This window comes from Strix uralensis, chromosome 28 (assembly GCF_047716275.1).
Source record: "Strix uralensis isolate ZFMK-TIS-50842 chromosome 28, bStrUra1, whole genome shotgun sequence".
Classification (NCBI taxonomy): domain Eukaryota; kingdom Metazoa; phylum Chordata; class Aves; order Strigiformes; family Strigidae; genus Strix; species Strix uralensis.
The window spans coordinates 7,069,438-7,087,107 of NC_133999.1; positions in this window are offsets into that span (position 1 = coordinate 7,069,438).

Sequence of the window (17,670 nt, forward strand, 5' to 3'; positions counted from 1 at the left end):
GTTAGTGTTTTCTGCACAAAAGCGATTCTGCCAAGCAATGTGAACAGGCACAGAGAAGGTGCTAGCAGGGAATTCTCTGCCTGCCTTTCCCCAGTGCTCTGCAAGCTCTCCAGGACAACATAAAATCTGGGGCTCTGTGCTTTCTTTCGTTCTGAACAAGTGTTACTGTTTTCTGCACAAAAGCGATTCTGCCAAGCAATGTGAACAGGCACAGAGAAGGTGCTAGCAGGGAATTCTCTGCCTGCCTTTCCCCAGTGCTCTGCAAGCTCTCCAGGACAACATAAAATCTGGGGCTCTGTGCTTTCTTTCGTTCTGAACAAGTGTTAGTGTTTTCTGCACAAAAGCGATTCTGCCAAGCAATGTGAACACTTCTGCTTCCCAGGCACAGAGAAGGTGCTAGCAGGGAATTCTCTGCCTGCCTTTCCCCAGTGCTCTGCAAGCTCTCCAGGACAACATAAAATCTGGGGCTCTGTGCTTTCTTTCGTTCTGAAGAAGTGTTAGTGTTTTCTGCACAAAAGCGATTCTGCCAAGCAATGTGAACAGGCACAGAGAAGGTGCTAGCAGGGAATTCTCTGCCTGCCTTTCCCCAGTGCTCTGCAAGCTCTCCAGGACAACATAGAATCTGGGGCTCTGTGCTTTCTTTCGTTCTGAACAAGTGTTAGTGTTTTCTGCACAAAATCGATTCTGCGAAGCAATGTGAACAGGCACAGAGAAGGTGCTAGCAGGGAATTCTCTGCCTGCCTTTCCCCAGTGCTCTGCAAGCTCTCCAGGACAACATAAAATCTGGGGCTCTGTGCTTTCTTTCATTCTGAAGAAGTGTTAGTGTTTTCTGCACAAAAGCGATTCTGCCAAGCAATGTGAACACTTCTGCTTCCCAGGCACAGAGAAGGTGCTAGCAGGGAATTCTCTGCCTGCCTTTCCCCAGTGCTCTGCAAGCTCTCCAGGACAACATAAAATCTGGGGCTCTGTGCTTTCTTTCGTTCTGAACAAGTGTTACTGTTTTCTGCACAAAAGCGATTCTGCCAAGCAATGTGAACACTTCTGCTTCCCAGGCACAGAGAAGGTGCTAGCAGGGAATTCTCTGCCTGCCTTTCCCCAGTGCTCTGCAAGCTCTCCAGGACAACATAAAATCTGGGGCTCTGTGCTTTCTTTCGTGCTAAACAAGTGTTACTGTTTTCTGCACAAAAGCGATTCTGCGAAGCAATGTGAACAGGCACAGAGAAGGTGCTAGCAGGGAATTCTCTGCCTGCCTTTCCCCAGTGCTCTGCAAGCTCTCCAGGACAACAGCAAATCTGGGGCTCTGTGCTTTCTTTCGTTCTGAAGAAGTGTTAGTGTTTTCTGCACAAAAGCGATTCTGCGAAGCAATGTGAACACTTCTGCTTCCCAGGCACAGAGAAGGTGCTAGCAGGGAATTCTCTGCCTGCCTTTCCCCAGTGCTCTGCAAGCTCTCCAGGACAACATAAAATCTGGGGCTCTGTGCTTTCTTTCGTTCTGAACAAGTGTTACTGTTTTCTGCACAAAATCGATTCTGCGAAGCAATGTGAACAGGCACAGAGAAGGTGCTAGCAGGGAATTCTCTGCCTGCCTTTCCCCAGTGCTCTGCAAGCTCTCCAGGACAACATAAAATCTGGGGCTCTGTGCTTTCTTTCGTTCTGAAGAAGTGTTAGTGTTTTCTGCACAAAAGCGATTCTGCCAAGCAATGTGAACACTTCTGATTCCCAGGCACAGAGAAGGTGCTAGCAGGGAATTCTCTGCCTGCCTTTCCCCAGTGCTCTGCAAGCTCTCCAGGACAAAATAAAATCTGGGGCTCTGTGCTTTCTTTTGTTCTGAAGAAGTGTTAGTGTTTTCTGCACAAAAGCGATTCTGCGAAGCAATGTGAACACTTCTGCTTCCCAGGCACAGAGAAGGTGCTAGCAGGGAATTCTCTGCCTGCCTTTCCCCAGTGCTCTGCAAGCTCTCCAGGACAACAACAAATCTGGGGCTCTGTGCTTTCTCTCGTTCTGAAGAAGTGTTAGTGTTTTCTGCACAAAAGCGATTCTGCGAAGCAATGTGAACACTTCTGCTTCCCAGGCACAGAGAAGGTGCTAGCAGGGAATTCTCTGCCTGCCTTTCCCCAGTGCTCTGCAAGCTCTCCAGGACAACAACAAATCTGGGGCTCTGTGCTTTCTTTCGTGCTAAACAAGTGTTACTGTTTTCTGCACAAAAGCGATTCTGCGAAGCAATGTGAACAGGCACAGAGAAGGTGCTAGCAGGGAATTCTCTGCCTGCCTTTCCCCAGTGCACTGCAAGCTCTCCAGGACAACATAGAATCTGGGGCTCTGTGCTTTCTTTCGTTCTGAAAAAGGGTTACTGTTTTCTGCACAAAAGCGATTCTGCCAAGCAATGTGAACAGGCACAGAGAAGGTGCTAGCAGGGAATTCTCTGCCTGCCTTTCCCCAGTGCTCTGCAAGCTCTCCAGGACAACATAAAATCTGGGGCTCTGTGCTTTCTTTCGTTCTGAACAAGTGTTACTGTTTTCTGCACAAAAGCGATTCTGCCAAGCAATGTGAACAGGCACAGAGAAGGTGCTAGCAGGGAATTCTCTGCCTGCCTTTCCCCAGTGCTCTGCAAGCTCTCCAGGACAACATAAAATCTGGGGCTCTGTGCTTTCTTTCGTTCTGAACAAGTGTTAGTGTTTTCTGCACTAAAGCGATTCTGCCAAGCAATGTGAACACTTCTGCTTCCCAGGCACAGAGAAGGTGCTAGCAGGGAATTCTCTGCCTGCCTTTCCCCAGTGCTCTGCAAGCTCTCCAGGACAACAACAAATCTGGGGCTCTGTGCTTTCTTTCGTTCTGAACAAGTGTTAGTGTTTTCTGCACAAAAGCGATTCTGCGAAGCAATGTGAACAGGCACAGAGAAGGTGCTAGCAGGGAATTCTCTGCCTGCCTTTCCCCAGTGCTCTGCAAGCTCTCCAGGACAACATAAAATCTGGGGCTCTGTGCTTTCTTTCGTTCTGAAGAAGTGTTAGTGTTTTCTGCACAAAAGCGATTCTGCGAAGCAATGTGAACACTTCTGCTTCCCAGGCACAGAGAAGGTGCTAGCAGGGAATTCTCTGCCTGCCTTTCCCCAGTGCTCTGCAAGCTCTCCAGGACAACATAAAATCTGGGGCTCTGTGCTTTCTTTCGTTCTGAACAAGTGTTACTGTTTTCTGCACAAAAGCGATTCTGCGAAGCCATGTGAACAGGCACAGAGAAGGTGCTAGCAGGGAATTCTCTGCCTGCCTTTCCCCAGTGCTCTGCAAGCTCTCCAGGACAACATAAAGTCTGGGGCTCTGTGCTTTCTTTCGTTCTGAACAAGTGTTAGTGTTTTCTGCACAAAAGCGATTGTGCGAAGCAATGTGAAGACTTCTGCTTCCCAGGCACAGAGAAGGTGCTAGCAGGGAATTCTCTGCCTGCCTTTCCCCAGTGCTCAGCAAGCTCTCCAGGACAACATAAAATCTGGGGCTCTGTGCTTTCTTTCGTTCTGAACAAGTGTTACTGTTTTGTGCACAAAAGCGATTCTGCCAAGCAATGTGAACAGGCACAGAGAAGGTGCTAGCAGGGAATTCTCTGCCTGCCTTTCCCCAGTGCTCTGCAAGCTCTCCAGGACAACATAAAATCTGGGGCTCTGTGCTTTCTTTCGTTCTGAACAATTGTTACTGTTTTCTGCACAAAAGCGATTCTGCGAAGCAATGTGAACAGGCACAGAGAAGGTGCTAGCAGGGAATTCTCTGCCTGCCTTTCCCCAGTGCTCTGCAAGCTCTCCAGGACAACAACAAATCTGGGGCTCTGTGCTTTCTCTCGTTCTGAAGAAGTGTTAGTGTTTTCTGCACAAAAGCGATTCTGCCAAGCAATGTGAACACTTCTGCTTCCCAGGCACAGAGAAGGTGCTAGCAGGGAATTCTCTGCCTGCCTTTCCCCAGTGCTCTGCAAGCTCTCCAGGACAAAATAAAATCTGGGGCTCTGTGCTTTCTTTCGTTCTGAACAAGTGTTAGTGTTTTCTGCACAAAAGCGATTCTGCGAAGCAATGTGAACAGGCACAGAGAAGGTGCTAGCAGGGAATTCTCTGCCTGCCTTTCCCCAGTGCTCAGCAAGCTCTCCAGGACAACAACAAATCTGGGGCTCTCTGCTTTCTTTCGTTCTGAACAAGTGTTATTGTTTTCTGCACAAAAGCGATTCTGCCAAGCAATGTGAACAGTTCTGCTTCCCAGGCACAGAGAAGGTGCTAGCAGGGAATTCTCTGCCTGCCTTTCCCCAGTGCTCTGCAAGCTCTCCAGGACAACAACAAATCTGGGGCTCTGTGCTTTCTTTCGTTCTGAACAAGTGTTACTGTTTTCTGCACAAAAGCGATTCTGCGAAGCAATGTGAACACTTCTGGTTCCCAGGCACAGAGAAGGTGCTAGCAGGGAATTCTCTGCCTGCCTTTCCCCAGTGCTCTGCAAGCTCTCCAGGACAACAACAAATCTGGGGCTCTGTGCTTTCTTTCGTTCTGAACAAGTGTTACTGTTTTCTGCACAAAAGCGATTCTGCCAAGCAATGTGAACAGTTCTGCTTCCCAGGCACAGAGAAGGTGCTAGCAGGGAATTCTCTGCCTGCCTTTCCCCAGTGCTCTGCAAGCTCTCCAGGACAACATAAAATCTGGGGGTCTGTGCTTTCTTTCGTTCTGAACAAGTGTTACTGTTTTCTGCACAAAAGCGATTCTGCGAAGCAATGTGAACAGGCACAGAGAAGGTGCTAGCAGGGAATTCTCTGCCTGCCTTTCCCCAGTGCTCTGCAAGCTCTCCAGGACAACATAAAATCTGGGGCTCTGTGCTTTCTTTCGTTGTGAACAAGTGTTACTGTTTTCTGCACAAAAGCGATTCTGCCAAGCAATGTGAACACTTCTGCTTCCCAGGCACAGAGAAGGTGCTAGCAGGGAATTCTCTGCCTGCCTTTCCCCAGTGCTCTGCAAGCTCTCCAGGACAACAACAAATCTGGGGCTCTGTGCTTTCTTTCGTTCTGAACAAGTGTTACTGTTTTCTGCAGAAAAGCGATTCTGCGAAGCAATGGGAACACTTCTGCTTCCCAGGCACAGAGAAGGTGCTAGCAGGGAATTCTCTGCCTGCCTTTCCCCAGTGCTCTGCAAGCTCTCCAGGACAACATAAAATCTGGGGCTCTGTGCTTTCTTTCGTTCTGAACAAGTGTTAGTGTTTTCTGCACAAAAGCGATTCTGCGAAGCAATGTGAACACTTCTGCTTCCCAGGCACAGAGAAGGTGCTAGCAGGGAATTCTCTGCCTGCCTTTCCCCAGTGCTCTGCAAGCTCTCCAGGACAACATAAAATCTGGGGCTCTGTGCTTTCTTTCGTGCTGAACAAGTGTTACTGTTTTCTGCACAAAAGCGATTCTGCGAAGCAATGTGAACAGGCACAGAGAAGGTGCTAGCAGGGAATTCTCTGCCTGCCTTTCCCCAGTGCTCTGCAAGCTCTCCAGGACAACATAAAATCTGGGGCTCTGTGCTTTCTTTCGTTCTGAACAAGTGTTACTGTTTTCTGCACAAAAGCGATTCTGCCAAGCAATGTGAACACTTCGGCTTCCCAGGCACAGAGAAGGTGCTAGCAGGGAATTCTCTGCCTGCCTTTCCCCAGTGCTCTGCAAGCTCTCCAGGACAACATAGAATCTGGGGCTCTGTGCTTTCTTTCGTTCTGAACAAGTGTTACTGTTTTCTGCACAAAAGCGATTCTGCCAAGCAATGTGAACAGGCACAGAGAAGGTGCTAGCAGGGAATTCTCTGCCTGCCTTTCCCCAGTGCTCTGCAAGCTCTCCAGGACAACATAGAATTTGGGGCTCTGTGCTTTCTTTCGTTCTGAACAAGTGTTACTGTTTTCTGCACAAAAGCGATTCTGCGAAGCGCTGTGAACACTTCTGCTTCCCAGGCACAGAGAAGGTGCTAGCAGGGAATTCTCTGCCTGCCTTTCCCCAGTGCTCTGCAAGCTCTCCAGGACAACATAAAATCTGGGGCTCTGTGCTTTCTTTCGTTCTGAACAAGTGTTACTGTTTTCTGCACAAAAGCGATTCTGCGAAGCAATGTGAACACTTCGGCTTCCCAGGCACAGAGAAGGTGCTAGCAGGGAATTCTCTGCCTGCCTTTCCCCAGTGCTCTGCAAGCTCTCCAGGACAACATAAAATCTGGGGCTCTGTGCTTTCTTTCGTTCTGAACAGGTGTTACTGTTTTCTGCACAAAAGCGATTCTGCGAAGCAATGTGAACACTTCTGGTTCCCAGGCACAGAGAAGGTGCTAGCAGGGAATTCTCTGCCTGCCTTTCCCCAGTGCTCTGCAAGCTCTCCAGGACAACATAAAATCTGGGGCTCTGTGCTTTCTTTCGTTCTGAACAAGTGTTAGTGTTTTCTGCACAAAAGCGATTCTGCCAAGCAATGTGAACACTTCTGATTCCCAGGCACAGAGAAGGTGCTAGCAGGGAATTCTCTGCCTGCCTTTCCCCAGTGCTCTGCAAGCTCTCCAGGACAACATAAAATCTGGGGCTCTGTGCTTTCTTTCGTGCTGAACAAGTGTTACTGTTTTCTGCACAAAAGCGATTCTGCGAAGCAATGTGAACAGGCACAGAGAAGGTGCTAGCAGGGAATTCTCTGCCTGCCTTTCCCCAGTGCTCTGCAAGCTCTCCAGGACAACATAAAATCTGGGGCTCTGTGCTTTCTTTCGTTCTGAACAAGTGTTACTGTTTTCTGCACAAAAGCGATTCTGCCAAGCAATGTGAACACTTCTGCTTCCCAGGCACAGAGAAGGTGCTAGCAGGGAATTCTCTGCCTGCCTTTCCCCAGTGCTCTGCAAGCTCTCCAGGACAACATAGAATCTGGGGCTCTGTGCTTTCTTTCGTTCTGAACAAGTGTTACTGTTTTCTGCACAAAAGCGATTCTGCCAAGCAATGTGAACAGGCACAGAGAAGGTGCTAGCAGGGAATTCTCTGCCTGCCTTTCCCCAGTGCTCTGCAAGCTCTCCAGGACAACATAGAATTTGGGGCTCTGTGCTTTCTTTCGTTCTGAACAAGTGTTACTGTTTTCTGCACAAAAGCGATTCTGCGAAGCGCTGTGAACACTTCTGCTTCCCAGGCACAGAGAAGGTGCTAGCAGGGAATTCTCTGCCTGCCTTTCCCCAGTGCTCTGCAAGCTCTCCAGGACAACATAAAATCTGGGGCTCTGTGCTTTCTTTCGTTCTGAACAAGTGTTACTGTTTTCTGCACAAAAGCGATTCTGCGAAGCAATGTGAACAGGCACAGAGAAGGTGCTAGCAGGGAATTCTCTGCCTGCCTTTCCCCAGTGCTCTGCAAGCTCTCCAGGACAACAACAAATCTGGGGCTCTGTGCTTTCTCTCGTTCTGAAGAAGTGTTAGTGTTTTCTGCACAAAAGCGATTCTGCCAAGCAATGTGAACACTTCTGCTTCCCAGGCACAGAGAAGGTGCTAGCAGGGAATTCTCTGCCTGCCTTTCCCCAGTGCTCTGCAAGCTCTCCAGGACAAAATAAAATCTGGGGCTCTGTGCTTTCTTTCGTTCTGAACAAGTGTTAGTGTTTTCTGCACAAAAGCGATTCTGCGAAGCAATGTGAACAGGCACAGAGAAGGTGCTAGCAGGGAATTCTCTGCCTGCCTTTCCCCAGTGCTCAGCAAGCTCTCCAGGACAACAACAAATCTGGGGCTCTCTGCTTTCTTTCGTTCTGAACAAGTGTTATTGTTTTCTGCACAAAAGCGATTCTGCCAAGCAATGTGAACAGTTCTGCTTCCCAGGCACAGAGAAGGTGCTAGCAGGGAATTCTCTGCCTGCCTTTCCCCAGTGCTCTGCAAGCTCTCCAGGACAACAACAAATCTGGGGCTCTGTGCTTTCTTTCGTTCTGAACAAGTGTTACTGTTTTCTGCACAAAAGCGATTCTGCGAAGCAATGTGAACACTTCTGGTTCCCAGGCACAGAGAAGGTGCTAGCAGGGAATTCTCTGCCTGCCTTTCCCCAGTGCTCTGCAAGCTCTCCAGGACAACAACAAATCTGGGGCTCTGTGCTTTCTTTCGTTCTGAACAAGTGTTACTGTTTTCTGCACAAAAGCGATTCTGCCAAGCAATGTGAACAGTTCTGCTTCCCAGGCACAGAGAAGGTGCTAGCAGGGAATTCTCTGCCTGCCTTTCCCCAGTGCTCTGCAAGCTCTCCAGGACAACATAAAATCTGGGGGTCTGTGCTTTCTTTCGTTCTGAACAAGTGTTACTGTTTTCTGCACAAAAGCGATTCTGCGAAGCAATGTGAACAGGCACAGAGAAGGTGCTAGCAGGGAATTCTCTGCCTGCCTTTCCCCAGTGCTCTGCAAGCTCTCCAGGACAACATAAAATCTGGGGCTCTGTGCTTTCTTTCGTTGTGAACAAGTGTTACTGTTTTCTGCACAAAAGCGATTCTGCCAAGCAATGTGAACACTTCTGCTTCCCAGGCACAGAGAAGGTGCTAGCAGGGAATTCTCTGCCTGCCTTTCCCCAGTGCTCTGCAAGCTCTCCAGGACAACAACAAATCTGGGGCTCTGTGCTTTCTTTCGTTCTGAACAAGTGTTACTGTTTTCTGCAGAAAAGCGATTCTGCGAAGCAATGGGAACACTTCTGCTTCCCAGGCACAGAGAAGGTGCTAGCAGGGAATTCTCTGCCTGCCTTTCCCCAGTGCTCTGCAAGCTCTCCAGGACAACATAAAATCTGGGGCTCTGTGCTTTCTTTCGTTCTGAACAAGTGTTAGTGTTTTCTGCACAAAAGCGATTCTGCGAAGCAATGTGAACACTTCTGCTTCCCAGGCACAGAGAAGGTGCTAGCAGGGAATTCTCTGCCTGCCTTTCCCCAGTGCTCTGCAAGCTCTCCAGGACAACATAAAATCTGGGGCTCTGTGCTTTCTTTCGTGCTGAACAAGTGTTACTGTTTTCTGCACAAAAGCGATTCTGCGAAGCAATGTGAACAGGCACAGAGAAGGTGCTAGCAGGGAATTCTCTGCCTGCCTTTCCCCAGTGCTCTGCAAGCTCTCCAGGACAACATAAAATCTGGGGCTCTGTGCTTTCTTTCGTTCTGAACAAGTGTTACTGTTTTCTGCACAAAAGCGATTCTGCCAAGCAATGTGAACACTTCGGCTTCCCAGGCACAGAGAAGGTGCTAGCAGGGAATTCTCTGCCTGCCTTTCCCCAGTGCTCTGCAAGCTCTCCAGGACAACATAGAATCTGGGGCTCTGTGCTTTCTTTCGTTCTGAACAAGTGTTACTGTTTTCTGCACAAAAGCGATTCTGCCAAGCAATGTGAACAGGCACAGAGAAGGTGCTAGCAGGGAATTCTCTGCCTGCCTTTCCCCAGTGCTCTGCAAGCTCTCCAGGACAACATAGAATTTGGGGCTCTGTGCTTTCTTTCGTTCTGAACAAGTGTTACTGTTTTCTGCACAAAAGCGATTCTGCGAAGCGCTGTGAACACTTCTGCTTCCCAGGCACAGAGAAGGTGCTAGCAGGGAATTCTCTGCCTGCCTTTCCCCAGTGCTCTGCAAGCTCTCCAGGACAACATAAAATCTGGGGCTCTGTGCTTTCTTTCGTTCTGAACAAGTGTTACTGTTTTCTGCACAAAAGCGATTCTGCGAAGCAATGTGAACACTTCGGCTTCCCAGGCACAGAGAAGGTGCTAGCAGGGAATTCTCTGCCTGCCTTTCCCCAGTGCTCTGCAAGCTCTCCAGGACAACAACAAATCTGGGGCTCTGTGCTTTCTTTCGTTCTGAACAGGTGTTACTGTTTTCTGCACAAAAGCGATTCTGCGAAGCAATGTGAACACTTCTGGTTCCCAGGCACAGAGAAGGTGCTAGCAGGGAATTCTCTGCCTGCCTTTCCCCAGTGCTCTGCAAGCTCTCCAGGACAACATAAAATCTGGGGCTCTGTGCTTTCTTTCGTTCTGAACAAGTGTTAGTGTTTTCTGCACAAAAGCGATTCTGCGAAGCAATGTGAACACTTCTGCTTCCCAGGCACAGAGAAGGTGCTAGCAGGGAATTCTCTGCCTGCCTTTCCCCAGTGCTCTGCAAGCTCTCCAGGACAACATAAAATCTGGGGCTCTGTGCTTTCTTTCGTGCTGAACAAGTGTTACTGTTTTCTGCACAAAAGCGATTCTGCGAAGCAATGTGAACAGGCACAGAGAAGGTGCTAGCAGGGAATTCTCTGCCTGCCTTTCCCCAGTGCTCTGCAAGCTCTCCAGGACAACATAAAATCTGGGGCTCTGTGCTTTCTTTCGTTCTGAACAAGTGTTACTGTTTTCTGCACAAAAGCGATTCTGCCAAGCAATGTGAACACTTCGGCTTCCCAGGCACAGAGAAGGTGCTAGCAGGGAATTCTCTGCCTGCCTTTCCCCAGTGCTCTGCAAGCTCTCCAGGACAACATAGAATCTGGGGCTCTGTGCTTTCTTTCGTTCTGAACAAGTGTTACTGTTTTCTGCACAAAAGCGATTCTGCCAAGCAATGTGAACAGGCACAGAGAAGGTGCTAGCAGGGAATTCTCTGCCTGCCTTTCCCCAGTGCTCTGCAAGCTCTCCAGGACAACATAGAATTTGGGGCTCTGTGCTTTCTTTCGTTCTGAACAAGTGTTACTGTTTTCTGCACAAAAGCGATTCTGCGAAGCGCTGTGAACACTTCTGCTTCCCAGGCACAGAGAAGGTGCTAGCAGGGAATTCTCTGCCTGCCTTTCCCCAGTGCTCTGCAAGCTCTCCAGGACAACATAAAATCTGGGGCTCTGTGCTTTCTTTCGTTCTGAACAAGTGTTACTGTTTTCTGCACAAAAGCGATTCTGCGAAGCAATGTGAACACTTCGGCTTCCCAGGCACAGAGAAGGTGCTAGCAGGGAATTCTCTGCCTGCCTTTCCCCAGTGCTCTGCAAGCTCTCCAGGACAACAACAAATCTGGGGCTCTGTGCTTTCTTTCGTTCTGAACAGGTGTTACTGTTTTCTGCACAAAAGCGATTCTGCGAAGCGCTGTGAACACTTCTGCTTCCCAGGCACAGAGAAGGTGCTAGCAGGGAATTCTCTGCCTGCCTTTCCCCAGTGCTCTGCAAGCTCTCCAGGACAACATAAAATCTGGGGCTCTGTGCTTTCTTTCGTTCTGAACAAGTGTTACTGTTTTCTGCACAAAAGCGATTCTGCGAAGCAATGTGAACACTTCTGGTTCCCAGGCACAGAGAAGGTGCTAGCAGGGAATTCTCTGCCTGCCTTTCCCCAGTGCTCTGCAAGCTCTCCAGGACAACAACAAATCTGGGGCTCTGTGCTTTCTTTCGTTCTGAACAAGTGTTACTGTTTTCTGCACAAAAGCGATTCTGCCAAGCAATGTGAACAGGCACAGAGAAGGTGCTAGCAGGGAATTCTCTGCCTGCCTTTCCCCAGTGCTCTGCAAGCTCTCCAGGACAACATAAAATCTGGGGCTCTGTGCTTTCTTTCGTTCTGAACAAGTGTTACTGTTTTCTGCACAAAAGCGGTTCTGCGAAGCAATGTGAACACTTCTGCTTCCCAGGCACAGAGAAGGTGCTAGCAGGGAATTCTCTGCCTGCCTTTCCCCAGTGCTCTGCAAGCTCTCCAGGACAACATAAAATCTGGGGCTCTGTGCTTTCTTTCGTTCTGAACAAGTGTTACTGTTTTCTGCACAAAAGCGATTCTGCGAAGCAATGTGAACACTTCTGCTTCCCAGGCACAGAGAAGGTGCTAGCAGGGAATTCTCTGCCTGCCTTTCCCCAGTGCTCTGCAAGCTCTCCAGGACAACATAGAATCTGGGGCTCTGTGCTTTCTTTCGTTCTGAAAAAGTGTTACTATTTTCTGCACAAAAGCGATTCTGCCAAGCAATGTGAACACTTCTGCTTCCCAGGCACAGAGAAGGTGCTAGCAGGGAATTCTCTGCCTGCCTTTCCCCAGTGCTCTGCAAGCTCTCCAGGACAACATAAAATCTGGGGCTCCGTGCTTTCTTTCGTTCTGAACAAGTGTTACTGTTTTCTGCACAAAAGCGATTCTGCCAAGCAATGTGAACACTTCTGCTTCCCAGGCACAGAGAAGGTGCTAGCAGGGAATTCTCTGCCTGCCTTTCCCCAGTGCTCTGCAAGCTCTCCAGGACAACAACAAATCTGGGGCTCTGTGCTTTCTTTCGTTCTGAACAAGTGTTACTGTTTTCTGCACAAAAGCGATTCTGCGAAGCAATGTGAACACTTCTGGTTCCCAGGCACAGAGAAGGTGCTACCAGGGAATTCTCTGCCTGCCTTTCCCCAGTGCTCTGCAAGCTCTCCAGGACAACAACAAATCTGGGGCTCTGTGCTTTCTTTCGTTCTGAACAAGTGTTACTGTTTTCTGCACAAAAGCGATTCTGCGAAGCAATGTGAACAGGCACAGAGAAGGTGCTAGCAGGGAATTCTCTGCCTGCCTTTCCCCAGTGCTCTGCAAGCTCTCCAGGACAACAACAAATCTGGGGCTCTGTGCTTTCTTTCGTTCTGAACAAGTGTTACTGTTTTCTGCACAAAAGCGATTCTGCGAAGCAATGTGAACACTTCTGCTTCCCAGGCACAGAGAAGGTGCTAGCAGGGAATTCTCTGCCTGCCTTTCCCCAGTGCTCTGCAAGCTCTCCAGGACAACATAGAATCTGGGGCTCTGTGCTTTCTTTCGTTCTGAAAAAGTGTTACTATTTTCTGCACAAAAGCGATTCTGCCAAGCAATGTGAACACTTCTGGTTCCCAGGCACAGAGAAGGTGCTAGCAGGGAATTCTCTGCCTGCCTTTCCCCAGTGCTCTGCAAGCTCTCCAGGACAACAACAAATCTGGGGCTCTGTGCTTTCTTTCGTTCTGAACAAGTGTTACTGTTTTCTGCACAAAAGCGATTCTGCCAAGCAATGTGAACAGGCACAGAGAAGGTGCTAGCAGGGAATTCTCTGCCTGCCTTTCCCCAGTGCTCTGCAAGCTCTCCAGGACAACATAAAATCTGGGGCTCTGTGCTTTCTTTCGTTCTGAACAAGTGTTAGTGTTTTCTGCACAAAAGCGATTCTGCGAAGCAATGTGAACACTTCTGCTTCCCAGGCACAGAGAAGGTGCTAGCAGGGAATTCTCTGCCTGCCTTTCCCCAGTGCTCTGCAAGCTCTCCAGGACAACATAGAATCTGGGGCTCTGTGCTTTCTTTCGTTCTGAAAAAGGGTTACTGTTTTCTGCACAAAAGCGATTCTGCCAAGCAATGTGAACAGGCACAGAGAAGGTGCTAGCAGGGAATTCTCTGCCTGCCTTTCCCCAGTGCTCTGCAAGCTCTCCAGGACAACATAAAATCTGGGGCTCTGTGCTTTCTTTCGTTCTGAACAAGTGTTACTGTTTTCTGCACAAAAGCGATTCTGCGAAGCAATGTGAACACTTCTGCTTCCCAGGCACAGAGAAGGTGCTAGCAGGGAATTCTCTGCCTGCCTTTCCCCAGTGCTCTGCAAGCTCTCCAGGACAACATAAAATCTGGGGCTCTGTGCTTTCTTTTGTTCTGAACAAGTGTTACTGTTTTCTGCACAAAAGCGATTCTGCGAAGCAATGTGAACACTTCTGCTTCCCAGGCACAGAGAAGGTGCTAGCAGGGAATTCTCTGCCTGCCTTTCCCCAGTGCTCTGCAAGCTCTCCAGGACAACATAGAATTTGGGGCTCTGTGCTTTCTTTCGTTCTGAACAAGTGTTAATGTTTTCTGCACAAAAGCGATTCTGCCAAGCAATGTGAACAGGCACAGAGAAGGTGCTAGCAGGGAATTCTCTGCCTGCCTTTCCCCAGTGCTCTGCAAGCTCTCCAGGACAACATAAAATCTGGGGCTCTGTGCTTTCTTTCGTTCTGAACAAGTGTTAGTGTTTTCTGCACAAAAGCGTTTCTGCCAAGCAATGTGAACACTTCTGCTTCCCAGGCACAGAGAAGGTGCTAGCAGGGAATTCTCTGCCTGCCTTTCCCCAGTGCTCTGCAAGCTCTCCAGGACAACATAAAATCTGGGGCTCTGTGCTTTCTTTTGTTCTGAACAAGTGTTACTGTTTTCTGCACAAAAGCGATTCTGCGAAGCAATGTGAACACTTCTGCTTCCCAGGCACAGAGAAGGTGCTAGCAGGGAATTCTCTGCCTGCCTTTCCCCAGTGCTCTGCAAGCTCTCCAGGACAACATAGAATCTGGGGCTCTGTGCTTTCTTTCGTTCTGAAAAAGTGTTACTATTTTCTGCACAAAAGCGATTCTGCCAAGCAATGTGAACACTTCTGCTTCCGAGGCACAGAGAAGGTGCTAGCAGGGAATTCTCTGCCTGCCTTTCCCCAGTGCTCAGCAAGCTCTCCAGGACAACATAAAATCTGGGGCTCCGTGCTTTCTTTCGTTCTGAACAAGTGTTACTGTTTTCTGCACAAAAGCGATTCTGCCAAGCAATGTGAACACTTCTGCTTCCCAGGCACAGAGAAGGTGCTAGCAGGGAATTCTCTGCCTGCCTTTCCCCAGTGCTCTGCAAGCTCTCCAGGACAACAACAAATCTGGGGCTCTGTGCTTTCTTTCGTTCTGAACAAGTGTTACTGTTTTCTGCACAAAAGCCATTCTGCCAAGCAATGTGAACAGGCACAGAGAAGGTGCTAGCAGGGAATTCTCTGCCTGCCTTTCCCCAGTGCTCTGCAAGCTCTCCAGGACAACATAGAATTTGGGGCTCTGTGCTTTCTTTCGTTCTGAACAAGTGTTAATGTTTTCTGCACAAAAGCGATTCTGCCAAGCAATGTGAACAGGCACAGAGAAGGTGCTAGCAGGGAATTCTCTGCCTGCCTTTCCCCAGTGCTCTGCAAGCTCTCCAGGACAACATAAAATCTGGGGCTCTGTGCTTTCTTTCGTTCTGAACAAGTGTTAGTGTTTTCTGCACAAAAGCGTTTCTGCCAAGCAATGTGAACACTTCTGCTTCCCAGGCACAGAGAAGGTGCTAGCAGGGAATTCTCTGCCTGCCTTTCCCCAGTGCTCTGCAAGCTCTCCAGGACAACATAAAATCTGGGGCTCTGTGCTTTCTTTCGTTCTGAACAAGTGTTACTGTTTTCTGCACAAAAGCGATTCTGCGAAGCAATGTGAACACTTCTGGTTCCCAGGCACAGAGAAGGTGCTACCAGGGAATTCTCTGCCTGCCTTTCCCCAGTGCTCTGCAAGCTCTCCAGGACAACATAAAATCTGGGGCTCTGTGCTTTCTTTCGTTCTGAACAACTGTTACTGTTTTCTGCACAAAAGCGATTCTGCCAAGCAATGTGAACAGGCACAGAGAAGGTGCTAGCAGGGAATTCTCTGCCTGCCTTTCCCCAGTGCTCTGCAAGCTCTCCAGGACAACATAAAATCTGGGGCTCTGTGCTTTCTTTCGTTCTGAACAAGTGTTACTGTTTTCTGCACAAAAGCGATTCTGCCAAGCAATGTGAACACTTCTGCTTCCCAGGCACAGAGAAGGTGCTAGCAGGGAATTCTCTGCCTGCCTTTCCCCAGTGCTCTGCAAGCTCTCCAGGACAACAACAAATCTGGGGCTCTGTGCTTTCTTTCATTCTGAACAAGTGTTACTGTTTTCTGCACAAAAGCGATTCTGCCAAGCAATGTGAACAGTTCTGCTTCCCAGGCACAGAGAAGGTGCTAGCAGGGAATTCTCTGCCTGCCTTTCCCCAGTGCTCTGCAAGCTCTCCAGGACAACAACAAATCTGGGGCTCTGTGCTTTCTTTCGTTCTGAACAAGTGTTACTGTTTTCTGCACAAAAGGGATTCTGCGAAGCAATGTGAACACTTCTGCTTCCCAGGCACAGAGAAGGTGCTAGCAGGGAATTCTCTGCCTGCCTTTCCCCAGTGCTCTGCAAGCTCTCCAGGACAACATAAAATCTGGGGCTCTGTGCTTTCTTTCGTTCTGAACAAGTGTTACTGTTTTCTGCACAAAAGTGATTCTGCGAAGCAATGTGAACAGGCACAGAGAAGGTGCTAGCAGGGAATTCTCTGCCTGCCTTTCCCCAGTGCTCTGCAAGCTCTCCAGGACAACATAAAATCTGGGGCTCTGTGCTTTCTTTCGTTCTGAACAAGTGTTACTGTTTTCTGCACAAAAGCGATTCTGCGAAGCAATGTGAACACTTCTGCTTCCCAGGCACAGAGAAGGTGCTAGCAGGGAATTCTCTGCCTGCCTTTCCCCAGTGCTCTGCAAGCTCTCCAGGACAACAACAAATCTGGGGCTCTGTGCTTTCTTTCGTTCTGAACAAGTGTTACTGTTTTCTGCAGAAAAGCGATTCTGCCAAGCAATGTGAACACTTCTGCTTCCCAGGCACAGAGAAGGTGCTAGCAGGGAATTCTCTGCCTGCCTTTCCCCAGTGCTCTGCAAGCTCTCCAAGACAACATAAAATCTGGGGCTCTGTGCTTTCTTTCGTTCTGAACAAGTGTTACTGTTTTCTGCAGAAAAGCGATTCTGCGAAGCAATGTGAACACTTCTGCTTCCCAGGCACAGAGAAGGTGCTAGCAGGGAATTCTCTGCCTGCCTTTCCCCAGTGCTCTGCAAGCTCTCCAGGACAACAACAAATCTGGGGCTCTGTGCTTTCTTTCGTTCTGAACAAGTGTTACTGTTTTCTGCACAAAAGCGATTCTGCCAAGCAATGTGAACAGTTCTGCTTCCCAGGCACAGAGAAGGTGCTAGCAGGGAATTCTCTGCCTGCCTTTCCCCAGTGCTCTGCAAGCTCTCCAGGACAACATAAAATCTGGGGCTCTGTACTTTCTTTCGTTCTGAACAAGTGTTAGTGTTTTCTGCACAAAAGCGATTCTGCCAAGCAATGTGAACACTTCTGCTTCCCAGGCACAGAGAAGGTGCTAGCAGGGAATTCTCTGCCTGCCTTTCCCCAGTGCTCTGCAAGCTCTCCAGGACAACATAAAATCTGGGGCTCTGTGCTTTCTTTCGTTCTGAACAAGTGTTACTGTTTTCTGCACAAAAGCGATTCTGCCAAGCAATGTGAACAGGCACAGAGAAGGTGCTAGCAGGGAATTCTCTGCCTGCCTTTCCCCAGTGCTCTGCAAGCTCTCCAGGACAACATAAAATCTGGGGCTCTGTGCTTTCTTTCGTTCTGAACAAGTGTTAGTGTTTTCTGCACAAAAGCGATTCTGCCAAGCAATGTGAACAGGCACAGAGAAGGTGCTAGCAGGGAATTCTCTGCCTGCCTTTCCCCAGTGCTCTGCAAGCTCTCCAGGACAACATAGAATTTGGGGCTCTGTGCTTTCTTTCGTTCTGAACAAGTGTTACTGTTTTCTGCACAAAAGCGATTCTGCGAAGCAATGTGAACAGGCACAGAGAAGGTGCTAGCAGGGAATTCTCTGCCTGCCTTTCCCCAGTGCTCTGCAAGCTCTCCAGGACAACATAAAATCTGGGGCTCTGTGCTTTCTTTCGTTCTGAACAAGTGTTACTGTTTTCTGCACAAAAGCGATTCTGCGAAGCAATGTGAACACTTCTGGTTCCCAGGCACAGAGAAGGTGCTAGCAGGGAATTCTCTGCCTGCCTTTCCCCAGTGCTCTGCAAGCTCTCCAGGACAACATAAAATCTGGGGCTCTGTGCTTTCTTTCGTTCTGAACAACTGTTACTGTTTTCTGCACAAAAGCGATTCTGCCAAGCAATGTGAACAGGCACAGAGAAGGTGCTAGCAG